This window comes from Delphinapterus leucas, chromosome 16 (assembly GCF_059928025.1).
Source record: "Delphinapterus leucas isolate spDelLeu-1000000601 "Yukka" chromosome 16, BTC_Dleu_Yukka2, whole genome shotgun sequence".
NCBI lineage: Eukaryota > Metazoa > Chordata > Mammalia > Artiodactyla > Monodontidae > Delphinapterus > Delphinapterus leucas.
Genome location: NC_143144.1, coordinates 56,326,760 through 56,350,030, shown reverse-complemented (window position 1 = coordinate 56,350,030; position 23,271 = coordinate 56,326,760). Strand labels below are relative to the sequence as shown.

Genomic DNA, 23,271 nt, shown 5'->3' with positions numbered 1-23,271 from the left:
GATCGAGAGAAGGACTGATTATTACTTGCAGGAAGTAAGGAGAACTCCGGGCGCTTTCCCGAAGCAGTGTCTTCCTGAACAGCAAAATTGGGGAAGTTTTAAGCTAAGGGTATATGCATATTCGTGAAGGGGCTGGAGCAGAGGAGAATTAAGCATAGAATTGGGGCAGAGGTGGACAGAGTCCAAGCTTTAGTTGATTGAAGTCGGGAGGGTCAACTTCATCATTCCATCCTCCACCTGGGTGGGGGCCTTAGTTCCTGTAGAACTCAAAGATATATTATTATGTATATCCCTTGAGGAGGAACTAGGACTCTGCTTTATCACTGCACTATTGTTTGACTGCCTTCTCTCTGTTTCTGCATTTGTTTGTTCCCTTAAGATGTAGGTTACTGGGAATTCCCTGGTGGTCCAGTGGTCCCACTTTCACCGCTGCGGCCTCGGGTTCAATCCCTGGTTGCGGAACTAAGATCCTGTAAGCCACACAGCCGGCCAAAAAAAAAAAAGATCATCAATTACTGAGACCTGTTCAAGGGCAAGCATTGTGGCCAGGCTTAGATCACAAAATGGCTTAGGCCAAAATGGCTTCTCTTAAATCAAGAAAGTAATTTTTGTTTCTCTTTCCAGGGACCCTCTAACCTATCTGCTTACAGAGTCAACTGTTATTGTTCTGAAACAGGTCCCCCTTTTCATTTTCCAAAACTTTCTGAATATCATCTCCCAAAGCCTCGGTTTCTTGCTAGAGAAGGTCTCCAACTGTGATTATAAAGCATTTTCATGTTAGAAGTTTTTCAGGAAAAATGTAATGCTGAAATAATCATACAGTAATTGGGTAGCCTAAATGTTATTTTTAATAACAATCCCTTCCATGGTCCAGGGTGTTCATTCGATTAAAACTTGCCTATACTCTGGAAACAATCTAGCTTTAGAGTCTCTAATGGGAAAAGAGATACAGGGAGCCACTGAGTCAATCAGATGGAAATATAGAATATTAACATTAGAAAAGGAAACTCTGGGCTCATCTGGCACAGTCTCTCTAGTTTAAAATGAACAAAGTAGGACTCAGAGGGGTGGAGGAATTGCCCAGTGTTACACAGTTAGTGGCAGAGTGAGACTGTTAATTTATGTTTATATTCAACAAATATTTATTGAGCTTATGGAGTGCCTGCCATGGGGGTGGCACTCTGCAAGGCCCTGGGAAGACCTGATGAAAAAGTCATACTCACGTCCTGCTCTTGCAGAGTTTATGTGTCCTGGAGGTAGACGGCCACTAAACAGCCAGTTGTCCTGTTAATTGCTTAATGCCAGGAGTGTCCAGCATTATGAAGCAGAAGTCAGGGAGCTCCCTATGAATAATAAAGGGAACTTGTGATTTCCTGAGGGCCCCTTTGATAGTTCCTCATTATCATCCATTAAGGAAAGCACGAGTTTCCTGAGCATCCATCTTGGAAAAAAGAAGAAAAGGCATGGCTTGTAGTTATGGCAAGTATTATGCACCTGTTTATCTAATGGTAACGTATTGCCCAAGTTAACCATGGCTTTCAGGCAGGACTGTCATTTTCTCAGAGGAGTGATTAGGACTGTCTAAAATTTTACGTAGTTTTACTTAATTTTAAAATGAACATTTTGATTGTTCCCTTAAGTTTCTATATGGCAGTGACATTGAGGTGTATATATTACTATGTTCCCACAGTTTGGAAGTTTTACATTCTAGTTCACCTAAATGTGAGTTGGTTGGAAGGACAGGCTAAAGATAAGTTGAAAATTAATAAGAATCAATATAAAATTCTGCTCAGGGTTCAAGAAAATAATTGAGCAGTTGTACAAGAACAGGATGAAGGGATATATATTTAAGAGTTGCACTTGTAAGATCTGGTGGTTTTAGTTGAAGGCAAGCTAAGCATGGTCAACAGAGCACTGTCACCTCCAAAAACAGTAAATGCCACATGAGGATTTATGAACAGAAGTATTGGTGTCCTAGAAGAGGCTCCTCCTCTACCCTTACAGGTCAGTTTACCTGAGAGGTGTTCTATATGTCAATGGGAAGCACATACAGATAACCATCCATCCATCCATCCATCCATCCATCTATCCACTCATCCATCCATTCAATTATTTTGTTTATTGTCCCCTGAATAGAATGTAAGCCTCAGGAAAGCGGGGATTTTTTTCACTACTGTATTCCCAGTGCCTGGAACAATGCTTCACACATAGTAGGCCCTCCATAAGTTGTTAAATGACTGATTGTAGTGAATGGGGTAATTTCAAATTCTGTCAGATAAACAGTTGAAGGAAATAAATCTGTTATAAGGAAGTTTCACTGGAACCATGGAAACTGTCTACGGAGTTTTGAAGGCCTTTCACATGGAAAAGCAGAGGAGCAGGGCTTTTCTGTGTTTCTGAGGTGGACAGGGCAAGGAGCAATGGACGAAAGTTGGAACAATGGCAACAATGCAGGTTTAGGAGGCCCTCGTAATCCAAAGACAACTGATCCTAGGAAAAGGTCAGGTTAAAGTGGATACACTTAAGCAGGGACCAAAATTTCACAGTAAATATTACAAAAAAATTTTTTATTGGGACTTTATTTTGAAAAGTAACTCTAAAAGTTAAGAAAATAAATTTATTTGATCATATTAACACAGGTTTTATTATAATTTCAGCTCTATACTAAGTCTTAAGCCACACAGAGACTGAATCAACTCTTGTTGGCTTTTATGGAAGAGGAATTGAGTACAGTTTTCTGACACAGTTTTATGCCAGCACAAAATAACATTCCTTAGTTCGCATTTGACTTTTCACAAAAACAGTTGTATTGAAATAAGATTCACAGCCAGTTTGACTTTTACAGTTTTCAAGGCCGCCTCTCGATCATTATGTAGTCCTATCATTTGCTTTTGATGATTGGGCAGCATCTCTGTGGACTTTATCCTGTCCAATTGGTCACCTTTCCAATGGACAGTGACTTTACTTGTGATTCAAACAGTTTTCCAATGTCACTTTCGTCAGCTTTATAAAATGATGACTCTTTTGCAAAATCTAGAATTACCCTATATAACCAAATCACATTGCATTTATAGTTCATTGTGGATAAATTCTAAATCTAGGAGAGAATAAGCAATAAATATGTGACATTAAGCAAGCAGAGATGTTTAAGTGGAGACCAATTTTGTAAATGCGCATCTTGTTAGTAAATGCTTTTATGTTATGAAAAATTTAGCTTTCCTATGGTACCATAACTATGGAGAGTTGAAACAGGAGTACTCAGAAAATGACAAGGCTGCCAGAGTTGGAAGCCACTAACATGGGTTCAGCTCCCAACCTTTGTTTCACCAAGCAGAGAACTGAGGGAATGAGTATCTTGGAACATCTGTAACCCATCCCATTTGGTAGACCGGTTGGGAAGCTTTGCCGTTAACTATGGGATCTTGAGTCAAAACAATCTTGACAGGCAGGAACACTGGCTCCAATCCAACATATAACATTTAACAAGGCTAGGTGTTTATTTGTAATTAGGTCTCAAACTTCATCCCCCACCCAAACAAAACAAACTGAGCTATAGAATTATAACATGGCAGAGGGAAAGTCCTGGCTTCCATGGTTTACATGAAAAAGAGCTGGGGGTTTGAGGTGACCACATGCTCAATATGACTTAACAAGGTGGCCCAACTGCTCTAAGATGCAGTCTTGAGCTGCCCTTCTAAGCAATAGCCATATTGGCAGAAATGATAGCCCTTCTTGTTTTACACACAGACTGTAGCTACCCATCTGGAGTAGCTATTGGCAGAAGGTGGAGGAGTGGAAAGTTAGGTTGTAGGGGTGGGGAGGCACATAAGCCAGAGCTCTCTCTTTTTGGAGCCTGCTTAGAAAGGTGAGTGTATTACTCTGGACTTTTTTGTTTGTAGGGAGAGAACCCCAGCCTGGGCCAAAGAGAAATTAATTAAACTATGGGAAAGGTAGGAATGTAGTTGGTCCTCAGAGGTAACGTGGAATCAAGGACTTGAACTCCAGGGTTACCTCTCCACCTCTCCTTCTATGTCTGTCCACAAATTGGCATCATTGTCTGATGAGCCATCTGCAAGAAGGAGTATTACAGCCCATAGGAGCTGCCACTCCTTACTCCTTCCAGTTCTAACTCCAAAGAGGAATTGATACTTGTTCTCTCTGGTCCAAAATTTAAAAATCCCAGGGTAAGATCTAACTAATTGAACTTGGGTCAGGTGCCTAACTGTAGGCCAAGGGTGTTGGAGGACTATGACTGGCCCATGTTGATAGCCTGGGGGTGGGATTTCCAAAACCTTTGCAGCTTCCACTTAAGCCACTTGGTGAGAGTGGAGGGATGCAGAATTTTCCCGAAGAGGGTCTGATATTCTGTTCTTGTCAAGCAATGCAAAAGACAGTTGCCGCAATGAGGGATCTGGAAACATTCCTGTGCCGGAGGAAGAGAGGAACGAACCAAGGGGTGTTTAATCATAGAATTGGGGCTAGAGTGAAACTGAGGCTCAGTATTGTCAAATGACTTGCCCAAGGATACGCAGCTGGGTAGAGACAGAAGCCCAGGCCTTGAATTCTGAACTCAGAGTTTCATCCACTACACTTGACTGTCTTCCTAAAGAAGAAAATATCAAGGAGAGGCAAGAAAATTACCTTCAAACATTTGAAGGACTGGTATGTGGAAATAAGAATGGTGTTATTTGATGATGCTTCAAAGGTCAGGTTAGGATTCATGGGCAGTGGTAATCGAAAAGCAGAATTCTACTAGATTTAAGGAAGAATGTCAACACCTGGAATGGCCAAGCAATGGAGCAGGCTGCCTTAGGAGGTGGTGGTCAGAAGCCCCGTCATCAGAAGCCTTCAGACTAAAGACTGCACCCTAGAGCAGTCGTGCTACCTTGCTGATCCCTATTGAGCATGTGGCCACCTCAAACCCCCAGATAAAGATGTTTATGCAAACATCTGCCAACGATGCTGAAGAAGGAATCCCTCAAATTCCTTCCAGCCCAGAGACACTGTAGATTAAAAACCTGGACGATGTTGCTTTTCACTCTTTTCCTACAGCTTCCACCAGTTGTACAGCGTTTGCAGTGCTAACTGCTGTGCTGATCATTTTACAATGATTATCTCATTGAAACTTAACCTACAATATAGATACTATTATTATCTCCCTTTCACAGATGAGACAAAGAAACATTAAGTTACTTTCCCAATGGCATGTGGAAACTTCATGTTTGCTCCCAAGCCCCTAGACTTAACCACTACATTCAATGGCTTCTCAAAAAATGTTTGTTTCCAGTTCCATTTTTACAGTGTCTTTCTCAGGTGTTCTCAAAATGTGATCTTCAGAACACCTGTGTGAGAACCATATATTTTTGGTTTTGATGCAGAACCAAATATTTTGAAACTCATATTTTTATAAATATTCATGTTCCCCATATGTTTGAACCCCACATTTTTGGTAAATATTTATGTTCCTGGGCCCTACCTCTTACCTAAGGAACCAGAATGTCTGTGTGGAATGGACTGGGAATGTGCATTGTTTTACAAGTACGCAGTATGATTCTGATGGGCATTAAAGTTTGAGAACCACTGGTCTAGAGCTTTCTAAGGAAAGCTGGAGGGGAGACCGGATCCTGAAAAGCCTCATAATTCTCTGAACAGCTTAAACTTTGCTCTGAAGGCCGTGGGGAGACCTTGAAGGGCTGAAAGTCGAGTCTGACGTGATCAGGATTGCTTTTCAGTAAGTTCAGTCTGGTGGTTGTGTGGGCAGCGCTGGAGGCTGGAGACTGAGCACGAGCCTCTTGTATCCTTTAGGGGAGAAGTGATAATGGGCCTGAGCTGAAAAGCGGCAGTAGGGACAGGGCCCTGTTTTTAAGGCAGCCTTTTCTCCAGTGTCAGTTGGGTATAGAGCTAAATGTATATAGACCCTACTTAAATGAGAAATGGAACCCATGTTACATACAGATTTTCTGATGAAATATTCCAGTCAATTTATATAAGCTCATGTATTCTATTGAGATAACATCAAGTGCTAAGCTCCTCTGACATCTTATTCTTGCCCTTTGATTCTTATCACCAGCCCCCCTTTACTATCCATGGTGTATGCTCTGGAGAGCTCCGGGGGTGTGTTTGTGCAAGGCCTCATCTCCGGTATGGGTGGGGAATGATGGTTGCCTGGAAGGAGCAGAGACCCAGTGTTGCCTATTGAATAAACAGGGGAAATGCCATGGCATGTCGGGCGGTGGGGGGTGGGGGTGGGGGTGGGGTTATCTGTTCCTAAATCTGCACATAAACATAACCGAGGGTGGTCAAGGCATTAAAGAGTTCTGGCAAAGCAACTGCTCCGTAGGAGGGTGAATAACCTGAGAGTTACGGGTGCTTTTATGGATATTATGAAATGCCATTATGCTCCTAAGAGGCTGGGGAAAGCCCTAGTTTTTGTCTGATACTATCCTTTACCCCACTGCCCACGTCCGTCTTCTTTAGATTGTGGTATGCATGGTTTCTCCTCTCTCTGGACTCCTTTGGAACTCATTTGCAGGACATCCACAGGTAACACTCATTTATCTAATCGTTTCTTGAATTTCAGTTGGGTTCCCCAGCTAGAGTTTAAATTCCTTAGGAATAGGGCCCATGTATTATTCCATGGGATTCTCCACTGTGCCTAGCACAGTGTGGTCACCCAGAGATCTTAGTAAATGCTGTAAGATTGGTTGGCTGCTTGGCTGAAGTCTTGGAGCACAGATATGATAGTTACTTTGCAGCTAAAGCAGCTTCGACAGAGTGATTAAATTACTCTCTCAGTAGGGTCACAGTCATTATCTGTCACAAATGTGCATTGACTACCTACATCCTGAATTGTTCAGAAAAAAAAAATGCTTTCAGAACACTCATGATCTAAATAAGGAATCAAATGCAGTTTCATATTTGCTTCAGGTGATCCTGTTGCCCTTCCATTAATATGTATTTATCAAACACCCACTCAGTGAATTTAGTGAGGCCTTGGTACTGTAATAGATGCTGTAGAGGCGTCACAGATTCTGTAGGAAACATAGGCTCTGCCCTCAAGAATCCTCATGAGCTAAGCTGGCATGTGGGCATTCCTCTGTTAAAGGCCAGTTTCAGCGTATGGGACTTGCTACCCAACAGGGAGGATGGGAACACATCTCGGCCTTGCCAGTCTCCCCCTGTCCCAGCCTGTGTTGTCAGAACTAGCTCCCTTATTCCCTACTGCCTCATGGGATCAGAACTTGAGCACAGAAAAGTCAGTTAAGAGGGCCCTGGATAGGAAGGAAATCAGTTGGCCAAGGCAGTTAAGTCTAAGACATGGAGTCAGGAGGGCCAGGGTTCTAGTCCTGGCTTTGGTATCCAATTCTGGCTTAAGGGGCAAAATACTCCAAGACTCCATTTCGTTATCTGTAAAATGAGGTGAAAATGCCCACCTCACAGGGCTATCAGCAAATGTAACTGAGAAGATAAATGGAAACACATCGCCCCTCACTTCCCCACAGCCACCTCCTTCCCCTGGGCTCATATCTGCTCTTTGATCAGCATCTGTCTGCTGGGTTTTCTCCCCGCTTTCTATCCTCATGACTACTGGTTTGCTTTTAAGCCCTGATCATTTCTTGTCACAGAAACGATATCTTTTTACTTTATGGTAATCCTTTTTTTTTTAAGTTTTAGAAGTCTCAAAAATTATAAAGGTAATGCATGTTTGTTATATAAAAAAATTTTAACTATCAGAAATCTGTAGAGGAAAAAATGAAAATATTTGTCTGTTTCCCCAAATCCTCATTCTCTTAGAGGTAACTACCATAAACAGTTTGGTGTGTCTTTCCAGACCATCTTTATGAATTTATAAAATACACACATTTTTTTCTCTATAAATAGAATCATTGTATACATATTATTCTGTAACTTGATTTTTTCAATTAATTGATTTTTTGTGTGTGAATTTGTACACATGTGGACTTTTTTTATAAAGTAGATTATTGTGTACATTTTATTGTGCAGTTTGCTTTTCATCTGAGCTCATAGACAGCTGTCTTTTAATTGGTCTTCTTGTTTCCATCTCATACCTCTCCAGCCCATCCTCCACCAACCTGCCAGAATGATTTTTCTAAAACCCAAATGGGGAGCCATTGATCAAAGGATAAAGTCCAGACTTCTTGATCTGACAGTTCAAAGCTCCCTACCATCTGTCCCCTGCTGAATTCTGCAACTTTATTGGAGTATTTCTTAGATTTTGTTGTTGTTAGCAGCAGAAACTTTTGTCCTCTGAACAAAACCTATGTGTACCCCCAATGTATTAAACAGGTAAACATGGAGCTCTTGGGGTTAATGTGTACATAGGTGGGGCCTCTAGACCCCAGCTGCTCAGGCACCCTTCCCTGTACCCTAAGCCCCATTCTCTATCCTGCTTTATATTCTCTCTTAGGGCGTTTTGGTCCTCTGTGAGATCAGCCTCAAAAGATCAGAGATGTAGACAAACCTTCCCAACTTCTCTTTTTTCATCATAGGCCTGCAACTCAATTCTTAAAAAACAAACTTGGAAGCTTCTTGTTAACCTTCTTACCTGGAGGAAATGAATTTCGTGTTTATTAACTTTTTGGTGACGTATCCTGAATGATTCCTCTTGGATTCTAAGATGTCCTCCCTTAGACATGGAGATTTAGAGAGCTAGTTTTGGAGACTCATTCTTGTCGCTTTTCTGTCCTTTTTCATGGTGAACATATTAGGCCTTCTCCTATTGTTGACCTTTTCTCTTTGCTCTGGAGTTACTATTATGTTTGGATCTTTATGATCCAAAGACTGTGAGGTCCTTTATGATTGAAGCAAGAAGACCAATTAGAGGACAGCTGTCCATGAGCTAAGATAGAAAGAAAGCTGCAAAACAAAATGAATCCAGCTGGATGGTCCCAGTATCTAGCTCAGAGCCTGGCACGTAGTAAATGCTCAATAAACTTTTTATCCCCAGAAAGCATGTCAGGTATGACAGACAGTTCCCTCTGCAACAAGGGTGAGGAAGAGATACAGTTATTCCCATTGCTGGGTGTGTGAGGCCCATAGTTTGCTGTCAATATAGCTTTGGAAGTGGTCCCTGGGGCTGCAGGCAGGTACGGATGGTCAGCATCCCTTCTTGCCAAACCACAACCTGGCTGCCTCTGCTCCTCCCATCCGCATAGACCTAAACAGAAAGGGGAGACCTGGGGGTGCTCTCTCTTTGCTTAATTCACACCAGTGATAGCTTTGTGCATCTTGAGTTTGATAACAACTGAATGACCACCTGAAAACCATGCTGGGACCGTTTTAGATTCGACACCAGTCATAAGAAACTCTGAAGAAAAATGAAGACATAAATAACTCACAAGCTGAATTTTGTGGCTTTTGTGGATCTATTTATTTATATTTTTCAAAAGCAGTAAGTCTACAGCCTTAAGATACTCAAAATGACATTCTTTGCTTCCTTTGACCACAAAAGCCACACGTCTGCTTCATTACCAGGAGACTGCGTTGGTGGAGATTGCAATATTCCTACTTATCTTTAAAAAAAGCAAAAACAAACAAAAGCCAGGAACTCCTGTGTTGGTTGCAATGCATATGTTGGTTAGGCTCTTCAACTGTTAGAAAAGGATTTGAACTTTATCCTCAGCCTGTCTGGTTAATTGGCAACATGGCATATCTGTCAGAGGGTGTCATCTCAGATGTTCTGGTCTCTGATTCCTATGCTCATATTTAGGCTTTCCATTTTTTAACCCTTCTTGGTACATTTTTTTCTAATATGGAATGTGTTCGGTTGGCTCTTATCTTTTCCAGCTATTTGGCAGGTACCCATTCTGTCTTAAATTCTGCCAGTTGTGCCTCAACTTTTTTCTTAAGATTGCTGACACAGGTTCATTGGTCTTTGAATGCATTGGGTTCTTCTTTTTGATTATTTCCCTACTCTTTCCTAGGTAACTCAGTGGCATGTATCTCCTCATTCCTCCTCCAGCACGGCCCAGGCTCCCCTCCCATGGTCTTATACAGTGGGACATATTGTACAGTGCAGCCTGCCTGCTCAGAGATCAGACTTAATAAATCAAGCCATCTTTTCTCACTGACCTGGTATTGGCCTCAGCATTGGTCCCACTCAGTGGTCTAGACATCCATTCCCATCCACTGGAGCAGGCCCTTGATGTGAATGAAACCAGCATCCCATTCCTGGTCTTGCACTTTTCCCACATATCTCACTTAATATGTAATATTTCTCACTTTTAGGCATATAAGGTATTTTGACCATTATTTGGAAATACCCCCACCTCCTGCTCATGTTGCCTAACCAGCTATGCCAATGCTCTTGAATGGAAAAGAATGACTGAGAACCTTCATGAGCTGTCTTGCTTTCCGCAATGCCCGACTGTTAGAAGTGTTTGGGGGAGGCTTCTTTATCATTTAGGGTAGGATTCAGCCACATCTCCTGCGTGGCAGAGCTGCACCGGGAGCAAGTCGCAACGTTTTCAGAAATATCAAAATGAATGTCCTCTGGTGAGGCCTACTAGGTCTTAGTAGTAAAAGTGAGCCATTGGACTCGTTTCTGCTGTCCAGACTGAGGTCATGGGCACAGCCATGGAATGGGCATCACCTCCTGTATACAGATACAACATTTAGTATTCATTCAGAGAAAATACTTTAAGATTTCTGTGACATTTTGGTGTAAAACATCTGCCATATGATGGAATTAGAAGAGTAAAGCTCTTGAAGTCTTGGATGCAGTCTCACTCATCTTTGTGAGATGTAACTCTCAGCATATGTTAGCATCTAGTGCTCAATAAATATTTGATGAACGATTGGAGTATCACATTATAGTTTGGCTTTAAATAAACAAGATCAAATTATTTGGCTTATGAAAAATGACTTAATTTTGTTGTCTCAATTTTCAGTACAACTGAATTGCCAATTTCTGGGACTGTAAGTAGCAAGGGAATGAGATGGAGTAACGAGATAGGTGCACATTAATTTGTTACTGGGTTTAGGGTCATAAGTAGATTTTTTTTTTGGTCTTAGTAAAATTTAGAAAGATCTTTTCTTACCTTTTTCTAAATCTGAAATATATTTCCAACAGCTGCAAATACTCAGGGCTCTTGTGGCATTTTACTCTAGAATAAGAAAAAAAGTAGACCTCTTGGGTGGGGATATTTCATCCTTTTATCTCTAGTTTACTCTCCATTACCTTTGCATATTTCCACATGGCCTTGAGCCACATTCACAATTGAATATCTCCTCTTCAGTCAACAGGTGAATCATGAAAATTTCAGGAGATTTGCCAATTTCACATTGAATAGTCAAACCGAAATGTTTTATTAAAAAAAAAATTTTTTTTAAACACGATGTAAATCCATTCGGAAATTAGCAGAATTTTCTGCCCTAGCTCAGGGTCATTATCTTGGGGCACCTTTCAAGGGATGGTTGTCACAATTATGAGCAAAGCCTTGTTTTGATTTTAACAGTTTCCAGTGCAGAGGCGAATCCTTGAGACTTCAGCAATGTACAGCCACCAACTGAGGGAGAAAGTGTATGGTGCTAAGTGTCTAGAAACCATTTCAAATGCCTGTTTTGAAAACCTCGTTACAATCTGTTTAAATGCAGTTTTTCAAAATAGATTTTTAATGGTTATCTTCTGAATAGCTCAGATTAGCAACTGAAAAGAAAAACAGCTCTTAAAAAAAAGTAGATGATATCAGAGGGGGGAAAAGTTGTATTTAATTCTGTGTGATGGTTGCTATGGTGACGGTTGAATGTAAATTTCAGTTTATGTAAAACTCTGCTAAGGTTTTGATGAGAGACCAGAGGCAAGGCTTGGTGTCAGTTGGTAAAGTGGCTAAAAATCATCTATTAATGGGGCAAAAGAAAAAAAAAAGTGGGGAGAGAGGGTCACACAGCTCTCTCCCCACCCAGGTATCATGTCAGCACATACTAACCACATAATGTTGGCCAAGGCAGTACAAATTAGAGCAGGGAACGAAAAATGGTGCTTCTCTTCTCCCTTGACAATTTCTTCCTTGAGGAAATTGAAGACAAGAGAGCTTCCTTGGGGAGGAGGCAGCTCTTGCAAAGATGAACTCCCATGTGCCAGTTTTATTGGTTTGAAATAGGCGTTTGGTTGTGGGAAAGGAGATTCAAGCATCAGATGTCCTTTGCAGACCCTCTAGCCACTCTTCCCCATCTTTTGAGTACTTGCTCAAACCAGCAAGAAGGAAAAACAAACACCTGGCTAGAGGGGTTAATAACATCATGTTACCCTAAAGCTTCAGGCATTAGAATTGTAAATCCACCTGGAGAGTAGGCTTTTGCCTCTTAAATTAAGGGATTTAATCTAAGAAGGAACAGTTAAGGATCAGTTAGTAACTGAGCTAATTACAAGCAGGTGTTTGTTTAACTATTGCTACCTACTTAATTCTTTAGTATTTATGTGTAGTTGCTCTAATAGCACACCCCCATATACTTATTTATTATTTATATTTGTGTTTATGTTTTTTAAAGAGGGTATGAGTGAGAAAGCATAGCAATTGCTTTCCATTCATCATGTCTATAAAACATGGGTCTTCAAGTCCCTGGGCAAAATGCCAAGTGGTCACTGCCCACCTGGCTAATTGCAGACCAAAGAAGTGAAGACAGGCATGGCCAATCTATGCTATGGGCACTAGGGTAATTGTCAGTGTGTCAATTTCACTTGCCGCTACTCATGTCCTAAGTAAAATTGGGAAGTAACTGAATTTACCTTTTGATAACCTTCTAGCTCTTTTTCCTCCAATCTCCAGACAGCTCACTGCTCGGCAGCCCCCTGATTCAGCACCTTCGTGTCCAAAGTCACGCACTCTGACTGTGGAAACACCCTAGTAGAGTCCTCCTCTTTTTACTCAACTTAGAAATGCCCCAGTTTCTAGAATGATCTTTCTCTTCAACACTCTCCCACATTTAGTCAAAATCTCCTCTCCAAAGTGACTGATTTCAGCATAATGCGAGAAGGTAATTGGATTATTTACGGTCCTCCTTAAAGGATTATCTAGCGGAGTGCCAGACTCTGGTCTTAGATTTCCTTTCCAGAAACCAGACCTGCTGATATCTTGATCTTGGAGTTAGCCTCCAGAGCTGTGAGAAAATAGATATCTGTTGTTTAAGCCACCCAGTCTGTGTTATTTTGTTATGGCAGCCCTAGAAAACTAATACAGATTTATAGATACATAACATTTATAGGTGGTTGGGTAGTTATTACACTGAGTGGCAGAAGCATTATTCAAAATTATCTTGATCTAGTTCAGTGGGGTTGATCCTAAGTTATGCTCTGAGGTCCATAACAGCAACTCAACTAGTGCAGCAAGTTAGATATCCAGCATGCCAGTTGACTTGTAAAGATGAGCTACAGGTTAAGGTTGACTACTTGACTAACAGCTGCTGAAAGCTGTTACAAAATTAAGCTACATTAATAAAAAGATAGCTCCCCAGTCGTAGAATATTATAATTTCACTATATCTACCTAGAATGGTGTTTCGTTCTGGGTGACACCTTTTTAGGAGGAAACTGACCAACTAGATTATATCCAGAGAAGGGCAACCAGAGAGTTTGGAAACATGTTGTATGAGCTGTCATGTCGTGGAAAGGGTTGTGGCTGTGTTTGAGTTGTGGGGGAAGGAAGAACTCTATTTGAGGTGGATGTTCCTGGGAGGCAGGAGTGGTGGATATCACAGTGGAAGTTCCAACATTCCTTCCACCCTGGATGATTAGTGGAGTCAGTGCCTGGCATCCCCCTGGTGATAGTTATTGTGCACGTGACAGAAGCTGAAACAGTCAGAGTGAAGGGAAGAGTTTATATTCCACACTCAGGGGGAATACTTTTCTCTTTTTCCTCTGGTCCAAAGTGAACCTGCACCTGCCATAACCATCATGCTACCAACCTGAGAATGAAGCTCATGCTGAAGATGACAGAATAGAGAAATGGAAAGAACCAGGGCCGTGACGATGTTTCTGAATCCCTATGTCAGCCACCCCCAAACCTCCCAGCTGCTGGACTTGCTATTCTGAGAGATAAATGTCCTTATTGTTTAAGGCATCCTAAGTTGGAATTTCCTTTACTTGTTGCAGAACCATCTTAACAGATTCTACAGGGTTGGGCTGAAGAAAAGGATGAGCTTTCACAGATAATTCCAAATACCCATCAGTAGAGTTAGACCCTTCCAAGAAGGGAGCTTTTGTTACTGTAAGAATTCAAATAGAGTTTGACTATGATTTTTAAAAAATCCTTTATTGAGTGGAATTTTGCTCTAAATGATTTTCAGGTGTCATTCAAACCCTGATGACGTAAGATTCAAAAATAATTCTTACTAAGGTGTGAGTGACCATGAAGCTGAACTTTTCCCCGGGGCATTTGCATTATCTCCAGCATAACTCAGATGAAGCTTTTATTAGTAGAATGTGGAGGTGGGGGGAGGTTTTGTGCATGAGAGCCTTCCAGGTGCTCCTTGCCTACTTCATATAAGTGTGGCACTGTCCTCTTTGCCTATAAGGGTCTGTGTCTGGGGTCCCCACTTTTGGACGGTTGCTGAACCCTAACCAAAAGGGAAACAAACCATATTGTGACTGCTGGATTTGCAAAAGACAACATACAAAGGGCCTACAATATCATGGAGAGGAAAAGTGAGCAAGGGCAAGGTTTTGTGGATTGTGGGCTCTTAGTGGGAGGGGCACAGAGGCTGAGGGGAGGGGTGAGAGGTAGACTGAACCTTGCAGGGATTACAGGGAAGCAGTTTTCCACCTGCTTTTTTTTTTTTTAATAAATTTATTTATTTTATTTTTGGCTGTGTTGGGTCTTTGTTGCTGCACACGGGCTTTCTCTAGTTGCGGCGAGCGGGGGCTACTCTTCGTTGCGGTGCGCAGGCTTCTCATTGTGGTGGCTTCTCTTGCTGTGGAACACGGGCTCTAGGCACGCGGGCTTCAGAGGTGGGGTGCGCGGGCTCAGTAGTTGTGGCTCACGGGCTTAGTTGCTCCACGGCATGTGGGATCTTCCTGGAACAGGGCTCGAACGCGTGTCCCCTGCATTGGCAGGCGGATTCTTAACCACTGCGCTACCAGGGAAGTCCCTTTCCACCTGTTTTAACCCATGCTCCCTTTTGACAAATGTCCCCCTTCCATAGTTCATACTATAAAAATTATAGTTAAAACATAATAGAATGTTAACTGTGCTTTAAAAGCTACACAGTTTCTTCATTCTAATTCATCACTGACAGGACATTTGCAAACACTCCTGCCTCCCCTCTGAGAAATTTTGAATCACTGTGATAGATTTTTCTTGATATTGGTCCCAATGTTGATTAGGTTTCTAGTGGTTTCTGTAATTAAATATACAATAGTAGTGAAAACTGTATTTTGCCCTCATGCTTATGACTCTGAACCGGAAAGTATGACCTCACACTGTGTATCTTGTATGATACATAACCAGACTGGGCTGGTTGGGGAGAAATGTTCACAGAAGCTGAGAATGTAGTTGGCGAGGCTGGTGTGGTCACTCACAGAGTGTCAGGGCTGCACAGGGGCTCCGAAATACAATTGTATTGTCCACTCTATCGTAACGCCAGGGAGGCCATCTGTGAGCAGGGATGTGACTCACTGGGGGCCCAATGGTTAATGAATCACTGACCTGAGGGTAGGAGTGTGAGCACGCCCAGATTTTACTGCAGGGGATCATTTTTTAAGAATTTGGATTTGCAAGGAAATCAAATCTGATTGATTTTTCAGTTAGTGAGAGGGATCAATGCAAACAGGAGGCCAAGGTGGTGTGAAGAGGCTAATTACTAAGCTTGTAAATATTTTCATGTGTAATGGGGGCAGATGACTGTCCAACCAGTGTTTCTCCCTGGTGGTGGGAATTCTCAGTCTCACTGGCACTGGGCATTTCTGGTGTCAGGGTGGCCAGCACTTTCCTAGCTCTGTCTGGGGAACCAGAGGAGAAAAAGAAGCCAAGTTCGGAGATGGGCTCAGTGCTCACGTTGGCCATATGTGTAAGTGGCCAGCCTGTTTACCGCTCTGAGGCTTTACCTTCACTTCCGAGAGACCTCATCCCCTCTCAGGTGGGAAAGCCTAGTCGGCTTCATTGCGGGGCGCTCAACCAGTTTCTTTACTTCCTGCTCTTGGCTTTCCAACGTCAGGCTAAAACAAGGCAGCTCAAGTGTTGGATTCCAGCTCCAACACAGAAACTTAAAATTCCCTAGAAAAGTCCCTCTAAAATGGAGAATATCATTCTGGAAGAAACAGTTTGATCAGCTTTGTTAAGATGTTAATTATTAAATAAAATCAATCATTTTTAGTTTGATTTTGACTCTTTTCAGTTTAAAAAAACCTGAAGGTCATCCCTTCAAAGATTTTTAAAAAACCCAAAAAAACAACCAAAACCCAGAAATCCCAGTGTGTTTTTGGTGACCCTCTGGGAAATGGGGGTTAGAGAAAAAGCCTCTGAGGTAGTGGTAGAAGGGGTAAGAGTGTGGTTTCCAGTTTGGGGGCTTCTTTTTTGTGGGTTCTTAGTTGCTACTGCCACCAAGGCACAAGTGTCAGCAAGGCTGGGAGAAGCCGAAGCCCGCTGAACTGGGGCCATGAAAGCTGTGATTGCCCTAGGTCATAGCCAGCCCAACAAGGGGACACTGTGGATTCCAGTCAGATGGAGTGGCCAGAAACCAGCAGCGGCCAGCAGTGACCACTACCAGAAAGTTGGCCAAGGTTTTAAAGAAAGAATTAAGGTCACAGAAACAAAGGCAAGCAAGGAGTCCCAAACGGGTGCTCAGAACACATACAGCATAGCAGGGTCGTGTCTCTCTGAGCCTGTTCTTGGGGGGAAGGTGTGCTGACTACGCTTTCATTCAAAGGTGGATAGCTGGCAGGGGACAGGCCAAGGACATTGCAGACGAAGTGCAGCAAGTGGAAGAGAACAGAGGGAGTTGTGGCTGTAGATGGATTCTGGCACAATACAACCCACCTTTCCCTTTCAGGAAATAGCCGAACTAGGAAAGTCCCTAAGACCTTTCATTTGTAGACAAACTGGTTTGGTTGTTTGAATTGTGATACTGCCAAGCCATGGTTTTAGACTCATAAAACTCAAATCCAAGTATGTTACAGTGGGGGCTGTTCTCATGTCCTAACTGTTAATAGAAGTACTTCATTATTAATAATAATAATGGTCAGGGGAATGGCAGCTGCCTTTTTAATGAGCACTTAATATATGTCAGACACAGTGCTCAACAATAACAATCCTAAGAGGTTGAAATTATAATTTTCATTTAACAAATAAGGAAAATGAGGCATGGAGAGGTTGAGTAACTTGCCTAAGGTGACCAGCTATAAGAGCTGGGATTCACCTTAGATTGGTAAGAGCACCAAATCCCATGCTCTTAAGGACTACCATATATGTGGCAGGCATGAGAATGCATCTTGCAGACCTCCACCTGCCAGGAGTGCAACTGACTGAGGGCCCCAGGCCTGTGCTCTGAATCCATCATGGCATTTTCCCACGGGCTGCTCCCAGCCAATGACAGCATGGCTGTCAGCTCCCAGGTCAGCTCCCAGAAGACACAGGATTCCTCCAATAGCCAACTTCATCTTGCCGAACTTTCTTTAGACTACTCAGTGGTCTAGGTTGCTTCCACCCATCCTTCCTTCCTGCTGTTCTATCAGGCTCAGTCCATCTGATGGTTTTCCCAGCTTCCCTCCCTAATAAAATCCTTGCATCCTCTTTAATCCCATTTTAGTGTTTGCTTCTCAGAAGACCTGGACTAACGCAGTGTACCACACCAAATTTCAGGACAGCTTGGTTCAGCCTGCCAACATAAAGTGGGGATTAGTCAGTTTCCTGCTTCTCTTCAGATTCCACACTAAGAGGCTCAAGGCCCAAGGCCTTTCAGTGATCCTCCCTGTGTTGTATTTTTCCCCCCAGCTGGTAACTTAGGTGGTTGGTCTTATTCATCGATTCATCCATTCATGCAAGAAGCATTTATTGATTTCTCACGGTGATTTCTAGACCCCGGGGATCCAAAGATGAATATCAGGGAATCTGCCCTCAAAGAAATCACAGACTCATGGAAGAACAATTTGGTCGACGGATAAATGACTCTAATTGCTAATGACTCTTCTGTGCTTACTCTTTGTCAGGTACTCTTTTAAGTGTTTTATATGAATCAGCTCATTCTATACTTACAACTATTGAACGTGGTAGGTGGTATCCTCATCTCCATTTGCACACGGGGAACCCGAGGCACAGAGAGGTAAGTGGCAGAGCTGTGATTTGAACACATGCAGAGCCCTCTCACTCACTGCTGTGCTACACTGCCTCTTGCCATGCCACCTCTTCTAAGAGTGTGACTGTGCCTGGGGAATGCAGGCTTCCACTGCGATGGAAACCCTGAGCCCAGAGCAGTTCAGTTCCCACTTTAAAAGTCCCTATCAGCTGCCATGGTGATCTGCTGGGCAGTCTGGTGGGTGCAGATGCCTGCTTGTTGTGGATAATCAAGACTTGCTGCTCTTGCCTGCCTGGAGGTAGCAGGATCTCTGCTGGTGTCTGTCTCCATGGCTACCCAGAGCATCCCTGGGTTGCCTGACACTCACTTCCTGGGTCACGTTGGACTGGCTAGCCCTGGACTACTGTATGCAGAGGTATGCTTCTGCTCATTTCCACATGGAGAATCATTTCATAGGAACTCTCATTCGTTAAATGAATAGTAACAAAAAAAACAAATAACTTTGTCTAGCACTTTAAAGTTTTCAAAGGGCTTCTAAGTGTTTCTCACTTAATCCCAGTAAGCCTGTGCAGCAGGCCAGGCAGGTGTGAATATTCTCATTTTAAAAGAAAGGATACTGAAGCTTTGAAAAGTCACAATACCCTGTGACTTGGGAGATGGGACTTAAATCCAGGCCTTCTGTGGCTTCCTTGACTGTACTCTTCCAGATCCCCTTGCTAGCTGCATTTATGTTGCTAGGAAATACTACACCATATCTTTAGAGCCTTGCCCTTAGTAGCCAGGTTTTAATTATTGGGGGCTGTCAGCAGCTCCTGGGTTTTTTTAATTTGGGGATAAAAAATAAAGGGGTTTTTATTTTGACCCACAATTATTTAACCAGATTTGGATGCCATCTTGTTGTTTTGTATTTTTTTAAAGCAGATCACTGAGGGGAGCATGCTCCCACCCCAACTTGATGGTACATGAAAACCAGATACAGCATTTCAGGGTGAGGAGTGAGAGAAAGTTACCCATTCCAAAGATGGAAAGTGAAACTGACCAGTCCAGTTTCAGAGTTTCAGCTGGTTAGAATGTTAAATGTCAGCAAAAGTGGGGGCAGGTAAACACCCTCTTGGCCTTTCCTGGAAGTGTGATGACTGAGTGGTAAAGAGACAAAAGGAGAGGAGTTTTCTTTACAATTTCTTAACCTTGGTTCTACTATCAAGAGTTGCCTTCATCCTGTCAGTTCTTGGCTGGGTGAAAATAAACTGCATTTTTGTGGTCTGCTCCAAACAAAGCCCATTTGTCCTCACACCAGTAAATCCAGATATCAGTGTCTACTTAGATTAGAATTGATTCCTGATCCAGGAAACCGAGAAGCAGTTTAAAGACTAGTTATTAATGGCCTCATTACAAGTCTGTGTCATGCCATTTGAGCAAAATTTACATACAGAGAGGAAGCACATTTATAAGTGTCGGAAAGAGATGAAGAAAGAGGAAGCTTTCATGGGGGGCTGTAGTAGCCCCTGCTTTGTTAGCAACAGTGGGGTTTCCTGAGCAATGAAACAGGGACCTGCTGGCCTCCAGCCCTGAGAGCCCTGGTGGAGAACTTTCTCCCCAGTGGTGGCCTTTGGAATGTAGGTATGGACAGTGTGTCTTAAAGCTCTTGATAAACTTGGGCAGTGAAGCTGTGCTTGGTTGGAGCAGCCCCAGAGATGATGGGTCCAGGATAGAAATGGGTTTCTGTGGAACCTGGATCCCATGATGTGGCAGCAGATTTTTCCCCAACCCTTCCCAGATTTATCGCAGAGACTGGTTGAGGGAACTTCAGCCTGTGGCCAGGAAGCAGCTCACACAGGGAAATTATTTCCCCACTGGGGTCATGTTTCCCAAGAGCAGCTGCTCCTTTGGTCTGGGAACTGGCTAGGAGATGGGAATCTTGAGTTCTTAATGTGGTTCAACCATTAAACCAGCAGGTAATGACCTAGGGCCAGTCAGTTCATGTCCCCATGCCTCCAGTTCTCCCATCTGCAAAAGGGAGGTGGTCACATCTGTCACATGTGCCTGGGAACACAGAAGAGAACAAATGAAAACACATTAAAAAGTTCTGAGGCACTGGGTGGTGCAAGAGCTCTAAATATCCCTCAGCTTGTCGGGTGAGGATAGAGTGACTTGGCTGTGGTACTCAGAAAAGTTTCCTGAAGGTTGAACTTGGGAGGGGGTTGGAGGGCCCCAGCCCCAGCTGGGTGGGTAGGAGAGCTGGAGGCAGATTTTATCATTGGTGGGCAAGGGTGAGCCCATACTTTCATCGGTTGTCATGGCAGCCTCAGCTGTGGGGCTATTTTTATTCAAGCTGAAGAGCAAGTAGGGTGAGTTGGGGAGGGGACGGGAAGAACCATCATCCTTTGCTTTAAAACAAAACTGAACTAAACTGACACTTTGAATAGCTCATTTAGAGCAACTAGGTGGGGCCTGGATAAAGGTCTTAGGGGCCTGAGCTCTCCTCTCCTCTTGTCCTACCGCCTTATCCTGAACTTTGAGTACCTTGAGGAGGGCCAGGGGAATTACCTGGTGAATAAAGGAAAAACGATTCCCTGTCTATGTGAGCTGGAAAAGACTGGGGTTGATGTACAGTAGATTCCTGATCCAGAGCCCTCTACCAAGTGCTGCAGATCCATCGATGTGCAGTGAAACTGGGCAGCCTCAGGAATCTGCAGCTGACACAGACCATCTGGATGGCAAAGCAGGTCGGATGTGACAGGTGAGTCAGCCTGTGTGGGGAAAGTCAGCAGCGTCGACTGCCTCAGGAAGTCAGTGTGGGCTTATGGGAGGAGCGGATCCATTCTTCCTTCTCCTTTCTACTACTTTCTCCTTATTTCCAGGGAGGCAGAGTGGCCACCATGAGTTTGTTTAAAGTCTGAATTGGGGGTGTGTCCACAGGGCTGTGCCTTAGCTTTCTGGCATCATGAGGATGATGATGAAGGTGACAAGGACAATGATTGATGTCACTCTAGTGAACTCACACTAACACCACTAAATAATCATCACCTCCTCCCTCCCCTGACTTCAGTGCCAGTAAGACATGTGATGGGTAAGGGTCTGGCATTCCACTGACCCTCTTAACATCGTTCTGATTGATGACTGTACATGACTTCAGGGGGTAGCTGGTGACTTGCGGGTTGGGTATACTTGTCACTGTGTTGGGAGTTTTTTAAGTGAAAGGGGTTAGGTGGATGGGAAATTCAATACCCATTAACCAAGGTGGGTGAAAAGGGAGAAAGAAAGACCCATGGGTGATGACTAAAATGAAAAAGCAATCTTGATGTTTGCCAGGAAGCAGCAAGAAGGTGGGGTTGTTGAAACTCAAGATCTGAGTCCCACCACTGCCAGCCTCTCACCTCCCCCCGCGAACCCACATGCTTTTGCAGTGGAGCAGAAGCTCCTTCACTGGGATCCACACGTTTGGAATCTGGGGACAAGGCCAGGACTGAGGTCTCCCTTTGTGCTTTCTAAGGACATAACAATAGCTATGACATTGATTTTCTAAGCTTATAGCTAGTGTAAACAAGATACACGGTAGGAGAAATGTTTCGTCTACTTAAGAACCATTTTTCTAAGCATTTTGTGAACCATGCTTGTGGTATGCTTTCAGACATTGGGTTAATTATAGCATCTTATTTGCTCATGAAAGCAGGTAGAGCAGGATGTTGGCTTGGTAACACTTTGTTAGCCACTAGTTCATGTTATTTTACAGACTTAGAGACACTGCTTGCTCAAGGTGTGGTGGGTGGTCAGCCCCTCTGCTTCTCCATTCTGACCAAGATTTAGAAAAGAGCTGACATATTCTACTTGTGTGTCTGGAATTATTTCAAAAACAAGCAAATTCAAGAAAATTCTTCAACTTTCAGAAAAATAAAACTACGTTTTTGGGAATTCCCTAGTGGTCCAGTTAGTGCTCTGCACTTCCACTGCAGAGGGCACGGGTTTGATCTGGTCCGGGAACTAAAATCCTGCAAGCCGCGTGGCGTGGCCAAAAACAAACAGACTAGGGTTTTAATCTATATTTTACAGAATTTCTTTTTCTCATGAATACTATTTAGTGACAGGTCTTCTATGTGTAAACCAAACTCCTAGCATGGCATTTGGGGTTCCCTCCCTGTCCCTCTCCCCTCACCCTCCCTCCCTGCTTCATATAGAAGGTGCCCCCCTTGCTTCCTGTGGCCCACACACATCATTTGCTGTCTTGCCTTCGTGTCCTTAATCATGCCTTTACCTCTGCCAGGAAAGTCCTTCCTACCCGGTGCCCGCATTCTCTGTGCCTTTCAAGGCCCTACTTGTCACGTCTTTGGGGATGTCCTTCCTTCTTTGATCCTTTAGTGGCCATAAACTGTGTTTTATAAATCCCTGCTTATCCATTGTAATGTTTTGTTTTGAAGTTATTCCTGTTATCATTTGTCTGTGGAAGTTGGAGAGAAGCTGTTTCTCTCCTGTGCGGTCCCTCCACTATCAGCGAGGACAGAAATATTCTCACCCTGACATTTCTTAGGGGGCCGAGGATAGGCTTTGAATATTTGTTATTCATTGATAGGCATTGGATGTTTGTTGAAGGAATAAAGGAATGAATTACTAATTATTGTATTAATTTAAATGGAAAATATGCTTTTTTCACAAGAATTGTAATCTCAGCACCTAAATGCTATTTGCCTTAGTTAAAGTAAATTAACCTGTCTTCTTCATCCTTCAGGAAGTTTTTCTCAACTTTCTAAACTCCTGTTACATTTTTCATGTGCTGGCACTTTTATAAACACTTAGAAACATAACTCACTTTATTTAGCTATATTTATGGTCTCATAATGCTTGCTGGTATCACATAGTTCTCTCAATTGTTTCACGTGGAGCCTCACCTTCCCAGTTCAGTTGTAAGCTCCTTAAGGCCGACGCTCTTGAGGCACACTCTTGGGAACCCCCGTGGGATCCTTGTCATGCATATTCAGTAGATACTTGCTCAGTGATTAGGAAGCTCAGGCTTCAGAACATTTTATGTCAG

The 23,271-nt window shown here is 43.0% G+C and overlaps 1 protein-coding gene across 2 annotated transcripts in view; it reads left to right on the top strand.

The window, feature by feature from the left end:
* The window catches only part of PIK3AP1 (phosphoinositide-3-kinase adaptor protein 1), a 114,584-nt gene that overhangs the window by 19,209 nt on the left and 72,104 nt on the right, over positions 1 to 23,271 (top strand). Inside the window, exon 1 of one of the 2 annotated variants that reach the window (XM_022569203.3) lies at positions 20,623 to 20,985. The exons of the other annotated variant lie outside the window; for it this stretch is intronic. The gene's annotated coding sequence lies outside the window, so the exon portion shown is untranslated. Of the gene's footprint in view, positions 1 to 20,622; positions 20,986 to 23,271 lie in introns of those variants that run through there. 2 annotated transcript variants of the gene reach the window in all.